The following is a 7,347-nucleotide window of genomic DNA, read 5'->3' on the forward strand; positions in this document are numbered from 1 at the left end:
GCATGAAAATGCTACCGTTAATTTTTTTTATGAAATATTCAAGATGTAACCCAAACCATAGTAGGTTTTTTTTAATATTTTCTATATGATTAAACTAAAAAACCAAAAAAAGTTTATTTTTAAAAGTTCATTAAATTAATAGATTTAAATTTTATATTTAATAATATATAATAAATTTAAACTATTTTAATAATATATTTAAAATATTTTAATTTATTTATTATTTATGTAATGCATGATTAATATCAGTTATCTACCAATTTATTTAAATTATAACTATATTAGAATAAAATATTTTCTAAGTAAATAAAAATTTGATATTCACCTTCATTTAAGATTTTGTCAACAAAAATTTAAATTAATTATTTTTCTATTGGTGCCATAAAATAAAAGTATCAAAAAATTATCTATTTATTTTAAAAAAAATCGATAAAGTGATAAGTTTTTAATTTTTAGTTGCCTAAAAATTTTTTATAACATTTTTAACTTATACTTTAGAGAATTTTACAACCATGTATTTAATTATCTCAATTATTTTTTAAGATGTAATATTTTATTTATAGTTATTTTTTATTATTTTTATTTTTATCTCATTTGACATCGAACTTAGCTTGTTATAAAATTATAATATTTAATCTATTATATATTATTAAATATAAACTTTTAATTTATTAATTTAATGAACTTTTAAAAATAAACTTTTTTTTGGTTTTATAGTTTAATCATATAGAAAATATTAAAAAAAAAAACTACTATGATTTAGATTACATTTTGAATATTTCATAAAAAAATTAATGGTCGAATTTTCATGTTTAATAGAAATAATTTTTTTAGAATTTAATTTTAATTAGTTATCCCTAAAATTAATAATAAACTAATTAATATAATTTACATATACTAACTTATAATTTAAAATAATACACTATTTAATTTAAATTAATAAAATATAATTCTAAATATAAATGCTAAAATTTAAATTATATATGTTCAAACTACACCTAACTGATTATATTTAAAATAAATTTAAAATTTTAAAATAATATTTAATTTAAGATTTAATTACTCTGTTAGTTTTTATAATTTTGTAAAATTTTCAATTAGGTTCCTATACTTTTTTTTTTCTTTTAATTAAGTCCCTGCACCAATTTTTTTTTTTAAATTAGATCTCTCTTAGCAGTAATTAACTTAATTTTATAGGGATCCAACTAAAAAAAAAGTTCATGCAGGGACCCAAATAAAAGAAAAAAAAGTGTAGGAATCCAATTAAAAAAAAGTTTTGGTATAAAAACTCAATTAAAAGAAAAAAAAGTACAGGGACCTAATTAAAAATTTCGCAAACTTATAGGAACTAACAAAATAATTAAACCTTAATTTAAATATAATTTCAAATAATTTTTTGTATTTAAATAAACACAAATTACATATTATTATACAATTTTAAAGAAATAAACAAAATTAATTAAAACAAGAGCCATGATTCAATAATGAATTAATGACTCACATGAACAAAAAATAGTTTTTGAGCATGCATTTATCCTTTTGTCCTTGACCTAACACTTTTTTTGCATTACCCAACACCACCATATGTCAACAAAATATTTGTTAATCAACAAAAGTCACCTTTAGCCACCACAATTTTAGCCACCAGAGAACTTCCCTAATAATAATACTGAAAGATATTCATTCACTGATCCATGATCATGGTGGATAATAGCACAGATTCATCATCAGGAGCGGAGCGGGTGATCAGCATCATCACCCTCAGCTTCCTCCAGGCTTTCGATTCCACCCCACAGACGAAGAACTCGTCGTTCACTACCTTAAAAAGAAAGCTTCTTCTTCACCACTCCCTATCGCCATCATCGCCGACGTTGATCTCTATAAGTTCGATCCATGGGAGCTCCCAAGTACCCAACTTTTCCACACACCATTTCATCTTTCCTTCCATTTACTGAAACCCACATACCCAATTCGTCTATCGGTTTCGTATTAGTAGCATGTGAATTAAAGTGATTATTTTTAATCTTGATTTTGTGAATATATAGGTAAGGCAGCGTTTGGGGATCAAGAGCGGTACTTTTTCAGTCCTCGGGATAGGAAGTACCCGAATGGAGCTCGGCCAAACAGGCGGCTACTTCTGGGTATTGGAAAGCCACCGGGACATATATAGAATGCATCTATTTAACACATTTCCATCGGCAGCTTTTACATGCAACACCTATAAAACATATAATCTCAGATGCACAGCATTTCAATCAACTATGAACGTATTAAAACCATTACGATAAAAAAAACAATTAATAATTTGAGTTCAGTAAAGTTTAGCATCTTTTAGTATGAATAAGACTGTATTTAGTTGATAAGTTGTCCTAAATAAAAGGTTATGTTTAGTTAAAAAAACAGGATAAGACAAAATAAGATATTGAAAATAAGACATAAAGAACACAGACACAATATTTAATGCTTTTGAATTTTATTTAGGAGTAAACATCCAAAAAAAGGTACGTCCCAATCCCTCTCTTTGTGTTCCATGAGACATGGCAGCTCTTTCGTGGCTTCCAACCTTAAAAACAAACAGAATTAATATACGTGTCACTTAATGATGATGAGCTGGCCATCAAGTGTCCATTAAGTGCCAAGCTGGCAAGTAAAAAATGGACAGGGGTCGATATGTCCCTTTCTCCCAAACAAAAACGTTGTCGTTTTAAGTAGGGATTGAAATAGTGCGTTAAGTGCGTGCTTTGGGTTTCCATTTAACCTTTCTTCCCTTTCTCCTAATTACAGAATACCCAAGAATCTTTTCATCTTCTCTCTGAAGACGATAAAACCACGACGCTCTACCTGGCTGTGGAACTAAGTAACACGCTGATAGTGTTGCTAACAACGCTCCAAGTGAAGCTTCAAACGATACCACTGACGTACTTCTTGATAACGTTGACAGAATTTCCTAGTGCAAGCTTTTGACTAGGTAAGTGTGTAGGTGTCCTGTTATTTGATAAATTTTAATATTATTAGACTATTGGTATATTGTTTAACGGGATAAATAAAAAATATTAATTATAATTTTGTCCTTTATTGAACAAATGGGCATATGGAAGAGTTCATCCAATGGGTTGGGCTCAGTTATCTGAGTTTTGGGCTAGTCCGTTGTACATGACCTTAACCAAGAATGAAAAGAAGCTAAAGTTGTGCTGTGCAATGCCTCATGTAAAAAACAAGGACCTATTTCTCAAACCCTAACACGGGCTAGAGTGGTTGCATCTTTGATAATTGGTATGTTCTTCAATGCTTGCATACTTCAGTTGCCTTAAGGGGATCGTTTTGGAATTTATTTTTCATTCAGTGGATGGAATTTTTGTTCGAGCGTTGATGACAACTCATTACTTTTCTGTGTTTTCCCATTGTGCCTCTACTACAATTTGATGAAATTATGTTAAGATATCACTTTTGAATTCTAATGCAGTTCATTTATTAGTATGTTGTTGTTTACTAGTGTATTCTTGTTTATTATTTATAATAGATATTTCCGGAGTGTGATTATAATTTAGAAGTTTTTTTTTTGAAGCACAAAAAAATCATAATACTTTGCGCGTAGGTTTTAAAAGTAGAATGGTGTTAAACTGCCTTGTTAGTATTTTTTTTTGAAAGTAGTATACTGTTAAGAACGTATTTGATCCCTTCAGTGCAACTTGCATACTTTTTTTTGAAGAAGCTATTTGATCTTTTCATAATGTAAAATAGGTTTAAGAACTTATCTGATGTCTTCAGTATAACCTGCATGATTTATATTTTTTTAATAAGCTATTTGATATTCAATATTGATTGAGTATGGATATACTATTGAAAGTATTGAATAAAAAAAACTGTTGGTACTGAGAGCTAGTTTGATGTTATATATAGGCGTGCTTGGATGAGGAAGTAATGGACCATTTCGAGGGTTCATTGTTTTTGCAAGATGAAGATGTGCGTGCCGACAATGATCCTTTGGCATGGGAGGACATTGAGGGTTGTTGTGTTCCAAAAAATTATACCAAGGAAGTGCAGGGTATTGATTGTAATCTCGATAAATTTTTTGGTGACACCTTCTATGACAACTGGGATGAAAGATTAGTTGATGGTATTGATGAGCTTGGGTATATAAATATAAAAGAAATAACTGCAAGTAAGGTTAGGTTGTTACATTTTCGGGATCAGACTGTTGTATTTTCTTTCTACCAATTATATTCAAAGATGAACGATTTGCTGTTAAAAAGAATAGGATTAGAAGATATGTCAAAAATGAGGTGACACAGCAACAATTTGTTTGCTTTAGGGAGGGGTTTAGAGATCCGGGGTCTGAGAATGATTCCCATCGACGCAAACGCGAGCCAAAGCTTGAGACTAGATGCGGATGTCTGGCTGAAATGCGTGTTCATGCACATGTCGAAAGAGGTAGATGGATCATTTCATACTTTCAGGATGAGCACAACCATGACATGCTTGATGATAGATTGACCTTTATGCTTATCGGGCCTAGGAAGATGAATGATGCCGCCATCGATCAAATGAATCTAATGCTAAAAGTTGGGATAAAAACACCTCAGATATATTTATCGTTTGTGCACACTACGGGTGGATTCCAAAATGTACCCTTCTTGAAGAGAGATATGCATAACCAAACAGTGAAGCAACGGAGGGTCATAAGGGGGATGCTATGTGTTGTCTAAAGTTCTTGGAGTCAATGGCTGAGGAAAACCCAAGGACGTTAGTTCAATACCTAGCTGACGAAAAGGGTTGTTTGGTACACATTTTTTGGTCGGATAGCTGTAGTCAACTAGACTATCATTTGTTTAGGGATGTGTTAGCGTTTGATGCGACTTATTGTAAGAACAAGTACATGTGCCCGTTGGTTGTATTTTCTGGGGTTAATCATCCTAACGAAACCATTGTGTTTGCCGCAGCACTTGTTGTGAATGAGAAGGAGGAGACATATACATGGTTGCTTCAATAATTTCTTGGGGTTATGAAGGGCAAAGCTCCAGGGTGTGTAATAACAGATGGGGACAAGGCCATGAAAAAAGCAATCAAATCTGTGTTTCCAAGTGCTTACCATCGGTTGTGTGCATGGCATTTACTTAGGAATGCAACCTCTAATCCCAGCAATCCGACGTTCACATCTGAATTTAAGAAGTGGATGCTTTTTTATTATGAGGTTTCAGAGTTCGAAGATCGGTGGGTCAAATTGGTTACGGAGCTTGGTCTTCAACATAATGAATGGGTTTGTGACTTGTTTGCTAGGAGGAAAATGTGGGCGACTGCTTACATTCGCGGGCACTTCTTTGGTGGGTTTCAAAAAACATCAAGGTGTGAGAGATTGCATTCTATGCTTGGTAAATTTGTGCACTCTCGACATAACTTGAGAGACTTTATCGAACAGTTCTTGCGATGCATATGTCAAATGAGGTCAAGGGAAGCACAAAGTGAGTTGGCATCTGTTGTTGGGGATTTAGTGTTGCAGAGTCCACTACATGCATTGGAAAGATCTGCCGCCAACACACTGATGAGAGAGATTTTCATGTTATTCAGGCCAATGTTGTTAAGAGGTTGTACGCTAAAGGTTCGTTCATGTACATTGACACCAAGTTGTGAGATTTATACACTGTCAAGGTCGGAAAATCCTAACAAAGGATGGAACATGTCTCACTATCGGGACAGATCAACATTTAAGTGGTCCTGCTTCAGGATGGAATCGGTTGGCATACTTTGTGATCATATCGTGGCAGTTCTACTACATCTTGATGCGGAAGAGATACCAAGAGTCTTCTTATAGATCAATGGTCGAAGAATGCTCGATCAAAAGTGTGGGAATTTATGGAAAAATGACCCTTTTACTGGGTATCAATGAGAACCTGCCATAATTAGATGTTAAACAATCTGTGCAGGGAGATTTGTGTTCTTGCATCTTCTGGTAAAGCCGAATTTAATGAGCTGAGGGATAAATTTCGCAATGAGCTACTGAATTTAAAACAGAAAAAAGATTTAGGCCAGACGAGTATGCAGACTGGTGTGGCACAGTCATCGACACTTGAGGGATGCGTTAGGGATCCGCAATTGGCCCGCTTCCCAAAGAGGGAAAGAAATGATTTGATTAATCACCCATTGGTGAAAGGGGGTTAAGAGGTATGGTCTTTGTAGGAGGGTGGGGTATAACCAATTATCTTGCCACTTGAATGCGAACAACCGTAGTAATAGGCATGATAACGATCAGGACTACTTGGAAAGCGACGTGTATAACCAAAGTCTTGGGCAATGGTCAGACTAGGTTTGTGGTTCTATTTGTTTGGGTTCATTAGAATGTTAATAATGTTCTATGAATATGATTTGATGCTTTCTTTGATTAAGTTATTGTGTGCATGACATGGATAATGATTTTTTGAAAAATATGTGTTACTTTTTCGGATTCACATGTTACTTATATCCTGCAAGTGATATCAACAACTGATAGGGTTAAATGCCTTCAAACTAGACATGAATTAATAAGGTGTGTTGTATATTATTGCCTTTGTTAGTTGTTAGGATGATGAGGAGGAGGAGAATGTAAACAATTTTCAAACATGTTGGAGCGACTTTGGTGATGCACAATTAGCAGATGATGAAGTTGATGAATATGCGGAAATTCCATATCCGTACTTTAGTTTTCAACATTAGGTCTCAGTTGTGCTGGTCCCAAAAGAAAGCATGTTATTTGTTTTTTATTTCTGTACATGGGAGTAGTAGACTGTGTGTAATTGTTTAACTATTGGATTTATGTCTGTGCAAAACACCGACTCATTTGATTCTTTTTAAAGGGTCCGTGGAGTTGGCTTTTTATTTTTGAATTTGTAATTGTTGATTTAAGGTTGAAATGCAATTGCAGACTTTTAATGTTTGTGTAGACAAGTCTACATGGAGGATAGTCTAGCGATTTCAGAGAAAGTTTATTCAATATTTAAGGTCTCCACTATTTATTTTAATGTCAGTCGTAAACTTTTTTTTATTTATAGTTTTTAAGGTAAATGTAGCCTAGTTTGTATTAGACTTGCATATTTATATATGGAATGAGATAGACATGCTGAGAGGAAATAAGGAAAGATCAGTCTTAGATTAAAATTTTTAGAAGACATGACTAGAGCGTTCCTAAATAAATTTAGTTAGACTAAACATCAAATTAATACACCCAAAGAAAACAATGTATGCTTAAATATATTTAGTTAGACAACATGACTAGACCGTTCCCAAATATATCTACTTAGACGAAACAACAAACTAATACACCCAAAGAAAACAATGTATGCTTATTGGTGGTTCACATTACACACAAGGTTACTA

General features: G+C 32.8%; 1 pseudogene; it reads left to right on the forward strand.

Moving 5' to 3' along the window:
• The first annotated feature begins 4,050 nt into the window (after nt 1-4,050).
• LOC107633842 (protein FAR1-RELATED SEQUENCE 5-like) lies at nt 4,051-6,301 on the forward strand (annotated as a pseudogene).
• The last annotated feature ends 1,046 nt before the right edge of the window (nt 6,302-7,347 follow it).

Source organism: Arachis ipaensis, chromosome B3 (genome assembly GCF_059453495.1).
Source record: "Arachis ipaensis isolate K30076 ecotype BB chromosome B3, ASM5945349v1, whole genome shotgun sequence".
In the NCBI taxonomy this organism is placed as follows: Eukaryota; Viridiplantae; Streptophyta; class Magnoliopsida; order Fabales; family Fabaceae; genus Arachis; species Arachis ipaensis.